Source organism: Anabrus simplex, chromosome 8 (genome assembly GCF_040414725.1).
Source record: "Anabrus simplex isolate iqAnaSimp1 chromosome 8, ASM4041472v1, whole genome shotgun sequence".
In the NCBI taxonomy this organism is placed as follows: domain Eukaryota; kingdom Metazoa; phylum Arthropoda; class Insecta; order Orthoptera; family Tettigoniidae; genus Anabrus; species Anabrus simplex.
The window spans coordinates 71872468-71886860 of record NC_090272.1 but is presented as its reverse complement, the minus strand read 5'-3'; the positions used below and the strand labels follow the sequence as shown (position 1 = coordinate 71886860).

At 39.6% G+C, this 14393-nt stretch overlaps 1 protein-coding gene across 3 annotated transcripts in view; it reads left to right on the top strand.

The window, feature by feature from the left end:
• The window catches only part of hpo (serine/threonine-protein kinase hippo), a 514540-nt gene that overhangs the window by 231500 nt on the left and 268647 nt on the right, over positions 1-14393 (top strand). The window contains exon 2 of one of the 3 annotated variants that reach the window (XM_067152277.2): positions 7482-7589. The exons of the other annotated variants lie outside the window; for them this stretch is intronic. The gene's annotated coding sequence lies outside the window, so the exon portion shown is untranslated. The remainder of the gene's footprint in view (positions 1-7481; positions 7590-14393) is intronic. 3 annotated transcript variants of the gene reach the window in all.

Here is a 14393-nt window from a genome sequence, read left to right as displayed (position 1 = left end):
TAAAGGTCCGATAACACTGCCTTGAGGAACTCCCCTCTCAACTATCACTGTCTTCACTGCAGTGAATCCATACTGCAATAATATACACAGGCATTATTTTATTCGAATTTATTTCTGCCACCGAAGATTGCCATTAGACAAAGAATACTATTTGCAATAAAAAGAAGTTATAAACGTAATTTACATGTTAAATTCTTCGTTAAATTGAAGTTTTCTGCAGAATTTGTATTGAACATTTCAGTGCGAGAACGCCCACTTCTTGGCTTAATTGATTAAAAATCGGAAATAACTTGCAAAAATTAAAAATGTCTTTGGAATAGCTCCACAGCTGCCGATTAATAAGCGGAAGATATATGCCGTAAGAATACATAAAAGCATAGGTCTGAAGACACTAAAACCATGCCATCAAGAATATCACTTTAATAATCCTTAGGTTAATCACAAAAGTTTAAATTTCCTTCAGTTTCGCCTGATTCGCATTATGCCAGAAACTTATCATATAAAAAGATGAAAATAAATTCTTACCCCTTACGAATCGAGCACTCTTAATATGATTGTTGTATCACTGCGACTCACGCCTTCTTCAAAATCTTATTGTTTCAGTTCCTTGAACATATTTACCTTAGCATCTGAAGTGAAGTTCGAAGAGCAGATGACGTCGCGTTCCTTTTTGGAGTAGATCTTGCAGATATCAGACATCATAATTAAAATCTGCATAGGAATTGGACGAAATAGACGTTGTTATGAAACTGTTCCACTCGTCATCTTCACAAAGTAAAATGTTAAGTATATTACTCGAACATGCCACTATTTTACTTACCAGGTATTATCCAAATTTTACAATCGTACAGAAAAAGAAAATATTCATTAATTACTTTCCTAAATATACCAGTACCGTGACTTTCACAATACGGCAGTATAACTGTCGGCAGTACCGAGTACGTAATAATCTCGCAAGTCACGAATAGTACATTATGTAACAAGCCTCTAATGGCAGTAATTAAGACACGAGTTTTATAATTTCCATACGAGTGTCTTAATTACCATTATAGGCGAGTTGCATACGACTGTTTATCCTCGACGATAATTATTTTTTAATTCGTAGATTTCTGTCGAGATGTCACTTGACAGTTGAGTTTACTGAACAGAGCGCAGAGCTCATGCGATGGGTTATTGATTTCCCGTGAGTGGATCAGAGACCTTGACAATGTCATATGTTTTCAAAGCTTTGGTAGAAGGTTATCATAACCTAGCTTTATTTCAAATACAAATTGTCTATTGTACAGTTGGTGAAGTGAATATGCGGGAATGTCCCGTGAGGTTGTGGAATACTGGAAGTAGAAGGTGCATTGATGTTAATACGTGTGTCCGACATGTTTGATTTTGGAAACAAGTGTGAAGCTAGTGCGTTGAGCGCCGGTGCGATGTTATCCTTACCTCATTGGTCAAACAGTTGTAATCATAATGAAATTCTGACCTCTGATTGGTGGAGAACCTGTATCATAACGAAACTTGAACTACAATGAGCCTCATTATGATTCAGTTTTCTGGCATGTAATATTTATATTTCGGCATCGTCGAGCATAAAATAAATTATGACATAAGGCCAACATGAGAGGTAAAAGAAAACTTCGTATCGGCAAGCAGGGCCCCTACACTGTATGGTTGGCGACGCATAATGGAACCCAACTGCTAGAAAATAACTACTTCAGTAGTAATGGGGGGGGGGGGGATAAATAGTTAGATCGCTCCCTTAGGAACCAAAGTTACGAGGCACGGCATATATAAGAATTCACTACAGCCTCCCGGGCTCATTTTGAGTCATAGCTGGGAATTTAAGGCTGGATGCTATTCTACACTACGTTATTTTAAGGCGAAAGTTTTCCTGCATCCCTGTTAACGGAATTGGAACCGCGATCGTCAGGCTGAAAATCCAGCAGAGTAGCTAGTGCACTACTATACGCGCACTTTTTCTTGAGCCCGGAGCTCCCTAGTGCTGAATCGGTAGACCTCGGTTATTTTCGACATCCATATCGGCAACCTTTGAAACACAAACTATGAATCGCTTATTCATCGCTGTGCGACATCTGGCGTACACTTTGCAAACTAGTACTGTTGTAGTTTACACAGCAAAGCCAAACTATATAATTCATGCTAGTAACAAGATTCGCATTGAGAAATGTTATATAATGTTAAATAATGTATGTGTGACACAATTGTTGACGTAAGATAATAAATGTTCAGAAAATTCATATAGATCGATCATATTATCGATTCAATTCAGATTTCATTTCCATCCAGTTGGCAGTATAACCGGAACTGGAAGCACTCCCTCCTTGCTCCTCACCTTGTAAAAATCGGGCTCAAGAAAAAGTGCGCGTATAGTAATTAATCTATTCCTCCCTACCCCCTCTCATCTGGGATCATAATTCGAAATATTGGAATATGTTCAACAATTCATTGTATAGCAGATCCAGATCATTGTATCTTTGAGAATATTCTTCAAAGTGTCAACGAACTTTGATAAGAACAGCATCGTAAGAAGCATTTCATACTCAAGGATTATTATTATTATTATTATTATTATTATTATTATTATTATTATTATTATTATCATCATCATCATCATCATCCTATCTTCGTTATGCCCGTTCACAGAGCGCGTTGGAACTTGTTAGCTTGATGATGGTTTTCCTTTCTTCTTCTCCCAAAATCTCTTCATGAACTCGCTATGCTGCTTCTTGCGTTCTTCCGTCCATTGTTTCCCTGTGGTTCTTTTAGCCTTTTCCGTGAACGTGTGCTTTGCAACCAGATTCCCAAAAGCCTTGCGATCCCAGATGATATCTTCTCTGATGTTAATTTCTTTTAAGTCCTGCCTTATTTCCTCTAACCAGCTTATTTTGACCTTCTTTGAATTAATTATACCAAGCAGCTTTTTTTTGCATAGCTAGTGTCGTCCATTCTACAGATGTGGCCATAGAATTTCAATCGTCTCTTGCGTACGGTATCAGTGAACTTGTCGATTGCTTTGTACAAATCTACAGTTTTCCTTTTGATCCATATACCATTTACATGAACGGGACCATATATTTTCCTAAGAATTTTTCGTTCTTGTTTTTCAATTTCATCAATTTTACAGTGGCCTCCTAGAGATGTGGTTTCTGAGGCATGCAAGGCTTCCGGAAGAACAACAGTCTTGTAATGCCGGAGTTTTGCATTTCGTGACATCACTCTTTCACTGTTCCATTTTATTCGGTATGCTTTCAGGAGTTTGGTGGCTGTTTCTAAATTAGCTATCCTGTCCAATCCGGATGGTACTATGATTTTTCCTAGATATTTGAAGGAAGGGACCTGTGTGATTATTCCATAATTTGTCTATAGTGGGAATCTTTGGATATTCTGGTGTCCATTAGCCTTGATATGAGTCTTTTCATACGATATTTGGAGGCCTGTCTTTAATGCTGTCTCATGTAACTTCTCTGTGGCATACCTGGTTTCTTCCCTAGTCTTGGTAAAGATAGCTGGATCAGCAGCAAAAGCTAGGCACTTCGTGTTAATTCTTTGTCCCCGCGTACCAATGTTTATACCTTCGATTTCTTTTCTCCATTCCCTGATGACTTTGTCTAACACTAAGTTAAAATGTATTGGGGAGAGGCCATCTCCTTGTCCCAACTCCTGTATGCACTTCAAAAGGCTCGATAGTTCACCTAGAAACTTCACTTGAGATGTTGTGTCTGTGAGAGTCTGGCAGATGTGGTCTTCTTGTCCACACTGGGCTCTCCTAGGATCTCGATAGAGTCGTACGCCTTCTTAAAGTCCACAAAGGTGACAAATGTGGTGGTACTGCGGCGTGTCCTTAATATCGTCTTCAGACTCCAAATTTGCTCAGAACATGATCTACCTTTTCTGAGGCCTGGTTGGTATTCACCAATCAAATGATCTGTTTGTTGTTCTACTCTGTTTAGTACAGTAAAACCTCGGATTGCGAGTAACTTGGTCTACGAGCGTTTTGCAAGACGAGCAAACATTTTAAATAAATTGTAACTTGATAAGCGAGCCAGGTTCCGCAATACGAGCGTCACATATGCCTACGTTTTCCCCTCCCCTGTTCGTTTGTTGAATGGATAAACGAGGTCTTTGGTCCTGTAGTGAAGAAATACCTTTCAGAAGATAATCTGCCGCTCATGCTGGTTATGGACAATGCTCCTGCTCATCCTCCAGGCCTTGAGGCATTGAGGACGACTTACTGGAGGAATTCAAGTTCGTTAAGGTTAAGTTTCTTCCTCGCAACACTACTCCACTACTCCAGCCCATGAAGCAGCAAGTCATTTCGAACTTCAAGAAGGTATACACCAAAGCACTATTTCAGCGATGCTTCGAAGTGACCGAAGAAACAAACCTTATCCTCCGAGAGTTTGGGAGAAATCATTTCCCCAACGCGAACTGCCTGGAGATCATCGATAAAGCATGGGATGAAGTCACCAAGAGAACTCTCACTTCCGCTTGGGGAAAGCTGTAGCCTGACTGTGTTCTTGGACGTGACTTTCAGGGGATTGTTGGTGACAATGAGCGGCTGATTGTCAGTGAAATTGTGTCCTTGGGGAAGACTATGGGGCTGGAGGTGAATGATGTGGACATTCAAGAGCTGGTGGAAAAACATAGCCAGTAACTGACCACCAACGAACTGATGGACCTGCATCGCGAACAGGAGGTGGAGGTTATGGAGATCTCGTCCGGGGAAGAGGGGTAAGAAAAGTCAATGGAATCTCTCACTTCAACTGAGATTCGCCAGAAGTGCAAAATGTGGGAAACGGTGCAAAATTTTGTAGAAAAACACCACCTGAATAAGGCTGTAGCAGTGCAAGCGATGAATCAGTTCAATAACAATGCAATGCCACATTTTCGTAAAATCCTCAAAAAGAGGCAAAAGCAACAGTCATTTGACAGGTTCCTCCTTAAAGTTGCACGAAAAGAAAACAATTCCAGTGAGCCAACAGATAGCCGAGATTTCGTTAGTGTAATTCGTGCTACACAGTAACTCTCCTCATGCCATCTCTCGTCTCCCTCACGTCAACAATGATTCTATTGTAAGGAAAAGTGCACTTTAATTTATTTTACACTATATTTTGTTTTAAAAATGGTATGCGAATAAATATTTTTGTGTTGTGACGAATCATCCGCGTTCAATTGTTTCTTATGGAAAAACTTACTTTGATATACGAGCGCTTCGGATTACAAGCATGTTCCCGGAACGAATTATGCTCGCAATCCAAGGTTCCACTGTACATTAATAGCGCTTTAGATAGAACCTTATATATAACTGGTAAAAGGGATATGCCTCTGTAGTTGTTGGGGTCTGCTCGATCGCCTTTCTTATGTAACGGATGGTAAATAGCATTCTTCCAATCCTTCGGAATCATCATGGTCCCCCATATATCTGTTAAGAGTGTATGAATTCTTCTGATGAGATCATCTCCTCCTATTTTCAACATCTTTTTAAAATTATATTTAAAGACTTAGAAAATGTTTTAGCAACTAAATATGGTACTCTAATTTAATGCTAGACGAAAGAGTGAATAATTTTTATTAACACGCGAGAGGTCGCACCCATTTTAGAGCGTGAGAGGTCGCGCATTAGCAAATTGCCGCAACGTTTCCATTTGTACATTTCAATGAATGATTTGGTCACAATTCAAGATAAAAGTACAGCACCACACTTCACTGAAAGCCACCATAAACCTCATGAACTTTACTTAAGAAACTTTCTTGGAAATGCATTCATGTAAGAATGCACTACGCGAGGGGTCGCATGAAGGCAATATGCCGCGGCAGATGCGAGAGTGAAAGTAAACTTAAACTACTCCGGAACGCAGCAGGCAATTCACTGACGATAATCAACGTCAGGCGTGAGAGAGGGAGGGGAGGGATGAAACGAGAGCCCTAAGCCCTACAGCGGCTAGCAACGAAATTATTAACAAATATTTAAAAGTGCGGCAAATTGCCGTGGGTGCGACCTCTCGCGTGTTAATTGAACTTAAAAGCATTTTCGTCGTTCAGAAGGCCCTTCCGTGACATAAACGGTCAGGCGTCGGCATTTTTCTACTGCGTTCAGAGTTCAAAATTCAGTGAACATATGAGACATTATGTACATTTGGGAGAGGGATGTTCTCTGGGATTTCTGGTTTCTCGTGTAGATTGCATTCCTGTAACACTCAGTGAGAAAATTCGCCATCGCCTCGGAAGTGTGTGTGAAAAGACCTGGTCCAACCACGTGGTGGTAGTTGGAGCTCCCAGCACTTGGCTGGAATGAGATAAAGTAGATTATTATTTTATTTGTATTTTTATTTCGGATGAATACATAGTTTAGTCAAAACTCCCTGTAAAGACATACGGTACCTTATTTATTCACTAGAGGTCGTTACACTAAAACTGAGAGGACTTGCGTACATTAGTGAACGCATGAATAATGAATGAATGAATGAATGAATCCAACAGCTGCGAAAGGAGAAAGGGTATTCTCTTTATTGAAAACCAGACTTTGACATGCAGTTGTAAAACTTTCATGTCAAAAATCTGCCCGAAATTACAGGTGACCGCGAGGATTCATGATACTCTAGCAGATGTATACAGGTTTGAGGCCTATTGAGCGCCAATCAGAAGTATATTAAAGGAAGAGACTCATATGAACTAATGATAAATTGTTATAAAGAGAAATACCATCTAAAAACTACTGCAATATTCAGTTTGATGATTAGTGCTAGAGGGATCAGTACATATGTCCACATTTCTTTGAAAACTTCAGCAAACAGTTTGGTTTGTCGGAGGCGTTCATCATTAGACATTGCAACAACTCTACTGAGGGACTCGGTCGGAACATTGAGACACTACACTTGTTTGCTATAATAGTATCACTCGCTGTCCGGATTACAATATATATAACAAATAAAAAGTTCAAGCATCAGGGTTAACCTGTACGATAATCATCTCTTGTCACTATTCTTTGTCTCCATGGCAGCCTGCATTTGATGCAGGAATGAAAAAGAAGGTATATATTTGTTACAAGTAGTTGTTTGTTTATTTATTTATTTATTTTCTCCATATACGACTTGCTTACAAAATGTACTTTCTTGGCCTTGCGGAGATATACTGCCAATGTCGTCCAAGTGTTTTTCCTAATGGCGCAAACTGTTTGAAAGAAAATTAATGGTTAGTGACATGTAAAACGCAGCATGTTACGTGTGACGAATGTTAAGTTGTGATGCCGGAGACGTTGCTGAGTTAAAAATTAAAATAAGAAAATAGCGAGAAATGTATATGAATCATCAAAACTGTTGTTGTTCTATCCAGTAGTTGGAAAGAAGACACTGATCCGTGTAATATTGATATTCAGTGTTGTGGTGAAAGGTAAGTTGTTGTATGTTCTTAGCTTAGCTGACCTTATCTAGTGCAAAACAAAATGTTTAATAGCGGCTGTTGTATAGTTTCAGATTGACTGACTTTCACGGAATATAGGATAGTACTTCCCTTCCTCTCTATGTTGACGATCTGTGGTGCCGTAGAGGTCTTCATTGTGCATAAGAATATATCAGGTAAGAGATATTTGTGTACCGAAATACTTCATTTTTATTTTTTGGTACTATTATTTTTATGACGTCGCATTTAAATATCAAGTCACTCGTTGTCGAAGCCCTGCCTGTCCCACCAGGTTTCAAGATTGAGCTATATCTTTGTGTCCTATTTTCCCATATTATTATTATTATTATTATTATTATTATTATTATTATTATTATTATTATTATTATTAACTATTCTTCAGTACAGTCACATACGGGTCGCGTTTATACAATGTACCTGCCCTTCTGTCACGCAGATCAGTGCTCTTCTTTGCACTCTAGCCGAAGATCCTTGTCATGGGCTGCTTCTCGTTCTTCCGCCGGGATGTTCCTTGGCTTGGCTTGGCCTATGACATCAGGTGTATTCTTCTTCTTCTTCGCGAATAAACCGAGTGAGTTGGTCATGTAGTTAGGGTAGCTTAGCTGTGAGCTCGTATTCGGAAGACGGTGGGTTCGAATCCCTCCGTTGGCAGTCCTGAATATGGTTTTCCATGGTTTCCCATTCTCATACCAGGCAAGTGCTGGGACTACAGTAATTAACGCCACGTTCCCTTTCTTCCCAGTCCTAGCCCTTTTCCTATCCCATCGTCCCCATAAGACCCGCTTGTGTCAAACACACAAAACGGGATCGCCCAAGTTTACTAATACCCCATGTTCAAGGCACGTCCAAAAGAGCAGCAGCACAGTACGGTATCATAAAGATTTCTTGGCTAGTTAATACACGGAGGTTTATCTTCGCTTTGCGAAAAACTGTTTTGCTTTTCGAGCGAATTTACATGATAGCATTGCTCTAAACCAGAGGTGCTCAGCTGGACGCCCGTTGAGGCTAGCCCAGTGCGGCCTGGCTGGCGTGACGTAAATGCGGGTAGGTTACGTAGCGAGCATACGTCACAATGAAGCGCGAGAGCGAACACACTTTGCAGTAGTGCTGGGGACGGAGCGGAGCAGTTGTTGTGACGTCATCACCCGGTAGTACCGAGTGAACTACCGAGTGAATGTCCTGACGCGGGACGTTTAAACAAGTTATAGGTATGGCACTGCGAAGGTATTGCATCCCCCTATTAATACCCTTCTCTCACAACGTAACAACTGTAAATAACTGCATATATATTCACTATAATTGTTATATACGTAACTGCTAGGGAGTAGGAGGTAGTATGTGGAATAAATGTTAGTAACTCGTATAGTTAACTCATTCCAATTGACGTCCGAAACGGGGGAGGAGCTTACCGTCAGCTGTTTCCAATATGGCGGCGAGATAGTGACGGGATGTAAACACGACAGTGATCGGGTGTGCGTCTGTAGGATTTATTAAGTGTTCAAAATGTCTTTGGTGTCGTATGCGCAACTGTTGAGAGTTGTCGGAGATTTCATTCGTCCATTAGTGGAAGGGGAAGAGATATTCAAGCGTAATTACTTGATATGTGTAGGTAAAAAGTTTGAAACAGAAGATGAAACTGGTTGTGTTTACAATCATCCCACATCGATTCAAAACCGCACAAAGTTAATGTTGTCTTGAACAAGGGGGTGACAATGTGAAGTGCAACTGTATATGTAAAGCGGGTTTGTCAGAGAAATGTTACCGCTGACACGCTAATTCACCTTAACAGTTAAGCTACTGTAATTTTCCACTATTAGAGGTTATGGAGTAATTTCTTAGCCAGGTGACGGGGGAGTTACCTGTTTTGTAAACTGTAATTTTGGGGAAGAAAGAAAATAATAATTCTACTAAGTAAATGTTGTAAAGCAAATAAATCCTAGGCTTTATACAGGCTTGTGTTGGAACAGCCCACATAAACTTAAATGTTCTTCCATTTTTACCATCAGCACAAAAGTTAGAACTTAGAACCGACAATAATAAGTATAAAAAAATTATAACTACCTACAGAATATGCAGAGCAAAGTTGGAAAATTATAATTTAAGAGTACTATAACCTCTACAGTCACAGCTGTTTGGGGTTGAAGAATACTTGGTTTGTCCAATTCTACCAAATAATTAGGTTATGGCTTCTAATTTATGATGACCGGGCGAGTTGGCCGTGTGGTTAGGAGCGTGCAGCTGTGAGCTCGCATCCGGGAGATAGTCGGTTCGAACCCCACTGTCGGCAGCCCTGAAGATGGTTTTCCGTGGTATCCCATTTTCTCACCAGGCAAATGCTGGGGCTGTACCTTAATTAAGGCCACAGCCGCTTCCTTCCCATTCCTAGACCTTTCCCGTCACATCGTCGCCATAAGACCTCTCTGTGTCGGTGTGACGTAAAACAAATAGCAAAAAAAGCTAATTTATGACGGCAAAATACTACATATTTTCTTTCATTGATAGAAGTATTATATAGGCAATTTAAATTCAGTGCTTAATTACTATCAGTTAAAGATATTACTCACATGTAGATAGTTAATTTACTGTCTGCTGTTACACATATGAAGAAGTTTACAAAGAGCGGATTACATTCTATGTGCGGCACAGAAGTATTAGGCTACAAGTTTATCAGTATTTTTGATGTAGCTAAATCTTTGTGAATACAAATTAGAGATAATAACTATCAATGAGTACAATAAACAGTACCGGTACCTACGCTGTGGAAAGAAGTCGTCTTCACGAGAATGCAGACTGCGCACTGTCATGTATCGCGCAACGCGTTTTCCAATTGACAGCGCGGAAACCCATCTTTCTCTCTGAACTTTTTGTACAGGAAAGTAGTGACCAGATTTCGCATCCGTTTTATACGATTTGCAACCTTATACAGAGCAGTACCTCCTCAAATTTGACAACTTTCTTTCTGTTTCCATCACGACGTCAATGCTTCGCCATGTAAATATACCTCACCAGTCACTATGTTGCAGCTTCAACATTCTACCGCGTGGCTGCGCCATCCAACTTTTCTGACGTCAATAGTGAAACAAAGTATGGCGCATACCTACCGAAAGGGTTTGTATACAAGGGGATTGGAAGTTAACAGAAAAGTAATGTATTAGCAATTATTTCGTAAGTTCATGTGATACGGTACACTGTTAATGAGAAGAATAACCTGAATATAAAGAATCTTATCAGAATATAATGAAAAACACTGACAAAAGTAATTACGTAAATGAACGTTGACTGGAATGTCCTTTGCAAATGTGATTACAAAACATCTGACAACATACTCGTACACGTCCCAATGCCAAACAGCTATCAGTAGAAAGCTTCTATAAATACACTTTATTATATTATATTATATTATATTATATTATATTATATTATATTATATTATATTATATTATATTATATTATATTATATTATATTATATTATATTTGATGTGCCACCACCCGTCGCGTATGTGCGGCCACAAAATTTGCATTTTGCGTGTTTCCTATTATCAGTGATGTCAAAAAACTGCCAGGCATCCGACGGTTTTCGTGGCATTTGTGGAACAACGTTCTGTAAACATTTCTTTAAATTCCTTTAAATGTTCTAAAAATATAACTACTATCTACGAATATGTTTAAATATCACACTAACACCACAAATATAATCTAACAGACTTTACATTATCTACAAAACATAACAAGCGTAGGAAATATATACATACATTCGAAACACACAAATTGAATACAGGTACTTTCGTACGTGTGTTATGCGCTACACTGTGCTCAGGTCCTCCGCGAGTACTCGCAGTTGTAAGCGGAGGGGATCGGTGGTGCGCTCCACCGTTACAACCGGATTACTCATCGGTATTACTCGCTCCGTCCCCACCTCTACTTTGCAGGGAAGCGAGGGAGCATTGACGTTCGACTTGATTACGAAGCTCTCCTCCACTATTCAGCTAAGTGTTGATGAGATAGATTATTTAAAATAAAACTGTAAAATAGCAATAACAAACACCTGACATTTTCAAAATATTAGGCTACGGTTTGGTTTATACTGCGCTCGATATAAACAGTCTGTTTCCTTTTCTTATATTTGAGTCAGAGAAAACTGACACGTTATAACTTTTGTGTTGCAATCTACAAAGGCATGGTTTTAACGTACAAGCTGCCATTTACAATTCTTTGATGGGAATGACAGTATTCCTATTTTTTTAAATTTAACATATCTGTTATTCATTAAGCAAAATGTAATATAATTGCATAATACAACAATGATTTTGCTCAGTGTTATAGTGTTGTGTGACTTTCCCTGTTCACTGAATTTCTGAAAATAGTATTTACAATTTAACAGGCGTCCGGGAGAGGGAGTTATATCACTATTGAGGTCATATATATTTACTATATAAGATTAAAGTATCAACAACAATGTAGATATATCTACCAGATAGATGTGCAGTATGCCTTCAAATAAATAACTTCACTAATTTTATTCCCAGTAAGCATGATTGGATTGTTGGTGAGTTTATCAAATAATTTAAACTCAAACAGCCACAACTGTTTCTAAAGCACCTCGTAAAATGTAATAGTGAAAACTGTAATTCATTACGTACATTATAAAAATATTTGATGTTGTAGGCCTAACTCTTTATTGTATCCAGTCAAAATACATAAAATGCAATGAACGTAAATAACATGAAGATAAATGAATAAATTGAGAATGACTTAGATTTTTGCCCTCTTTCTTTCATTATTTTCTGCCCACATTTCAAACTCTGTTATCGCCGCAGTGATTGAGAGTGACTGGGAGAACTTGCCCCAATCTTCACGGCCTGTGACGTAGCCACGTCACTGTGGTCGAGTAGCATACGCTCATCACCTGCCAGCCCTCCCACTTACAATGCTGGGGGGCCCGCGGGACGGAATGCCCAGCGTGAGCACCTCTGCTCTAAACGCTGGCTGTATTTTTACCAACATAATAGAACTACGCAAATACAGTATATTGCAAAGGGTATATTGGACAAATGTATATTAAAGAGTAAGACAAGAAATATTTTGTTGCGAAAGACCATAGCACGTACGAGGTATAAAAATGTTGACGCCGATTCTTCTGTACAGACCGACGCTGAGTGGTACAGACGGTGTAGTACTAGCTGGCTCTCTGAGCCCAGGCTGGTGGGTCCGAACCCGGCTCAGTCTCGTGGTATTTGAAGATACTCACCGACACGTAAAATAGTTCCTGCGGGACAGCATTTTAACACCTCAGAGTCTCTAAAAACCGCAAAGGTAGTTAGTAAAACATCAATCCATTATTATTATTATTATTATTATTATTATTATTCCGGGGTTATCCGTGGAGCAGAAAGAGGTGAAAGAAGGTGCTGGTGTTGAATGGGTCTAACTACCATATCAAAAATTCAATTAAAACTTTAAAAGGTTATATTTATTTTCAAACAACAAACTTAACAATCTTTCACTTAGTGAAATAACAATGACAACTTTGGATAGTAAAATAGAGAACCCCAGAAAAGGGAATTTAACAATTTTGGGCTTCAAGCCCCAGATTTACAAGTATCGAGCTTCAGGCTCCAAATTTACAACTTTCAGATAAGGAGAGATGTCTCCCAATACACAGTGTTCACGAGCACTTGGCTCCAACAGTAACGATTTACGGCCTTCCAAAGGCACCCCTCAATATTACTGGAATTTCAAAAAAGAGCTTACATGTTCTCCGATATTAAACAAGTTCTAACAGCCCGCTTAAGGCAACATTACAAAACCTTACCATCTCTGGCCTTGCTAAGCGCAATTAACAATTAACAAAAGATAGTGCACAGGGGTATCTAGTACCCAACCTACTGGACCTTCGTGGAAAAAGAATAACAGGTTAAATTAATGGCCCGAACAGAAAATGAATGGAGACGTATATTTGCACTTCTAGATAATGAAGAATAAAATCCTAACGGGGCTCTAGCCAGTGATACAGGGGCTAATCCCAAGCTACTGAGGTGACTCGAATGCAGGTTAATTTACATTACAGGAAAGAAAAACAGTTACGAAATCGTAGACACCTCAAACCAAGTTGAAGGGGAACTCAAGAGGGTAACGTACTCTCTATCCCCGATTTACAGTTAAAGACTGTATGGAATTTTACATTAGCCGTACGAAAACTTATATTTTAGAAAAGGTTGGTTACATAGTTAGAAATTCGAACCTTCCCATCGGATAAGTTTGCGAAGACAGCTAGAAAGATAGAGAATATTGGTGGCCATATGTCTTAACACACACACTCAGAAAGACTACGATCAATGAGACAAGGTAGCCAGAAAAGCCTCAGCTTATATACCCGAGGGGATTGTTCGAGAGGATTCTGGACTAATCCGGACACACCCTCTCAATTTTATTGGCAAATTCAAAATATACACCCAAAAAGCAACAAGAAGCTTGTGATAGGCTAGACAATAATTACAGAAAATTCTTATTGGCCAGATTCAAAACTGGCGGAATGAGAAAGAAGTGTTGCAAATTTCGAAATACACTGACTGACAGAGCAAATGCAGCACCAAGAAGGAGTGGTTCGAAAGGGATGAAAGTTGGGGGAAAAACAGAGACGGCACGGACGAATAATTGATGTTTATTTCAAACCGATATGCAGGTTACACAATGCGCACGGCATCGACTCAGTAGGATGTAGGACCACCGCGAGCGGCGATGCACGCAGAAACACGTCGAGGTACAGAGTCAATAAGAGTGCGGATGGTGTCCTGAGGGATGGTTCTCCATTCTCTGTCAACCATTTGCCACAGTTGGTCGTCCGTACGAGGCTGGGGCAGAGTTTGCAAACGGCGTCCAATGAGATCCCACACGTGTTCGATTGGTGAGAGATCCGGAGAGTACGCTGGCCACGGAAGCATCTGTACACCTCGTAGAG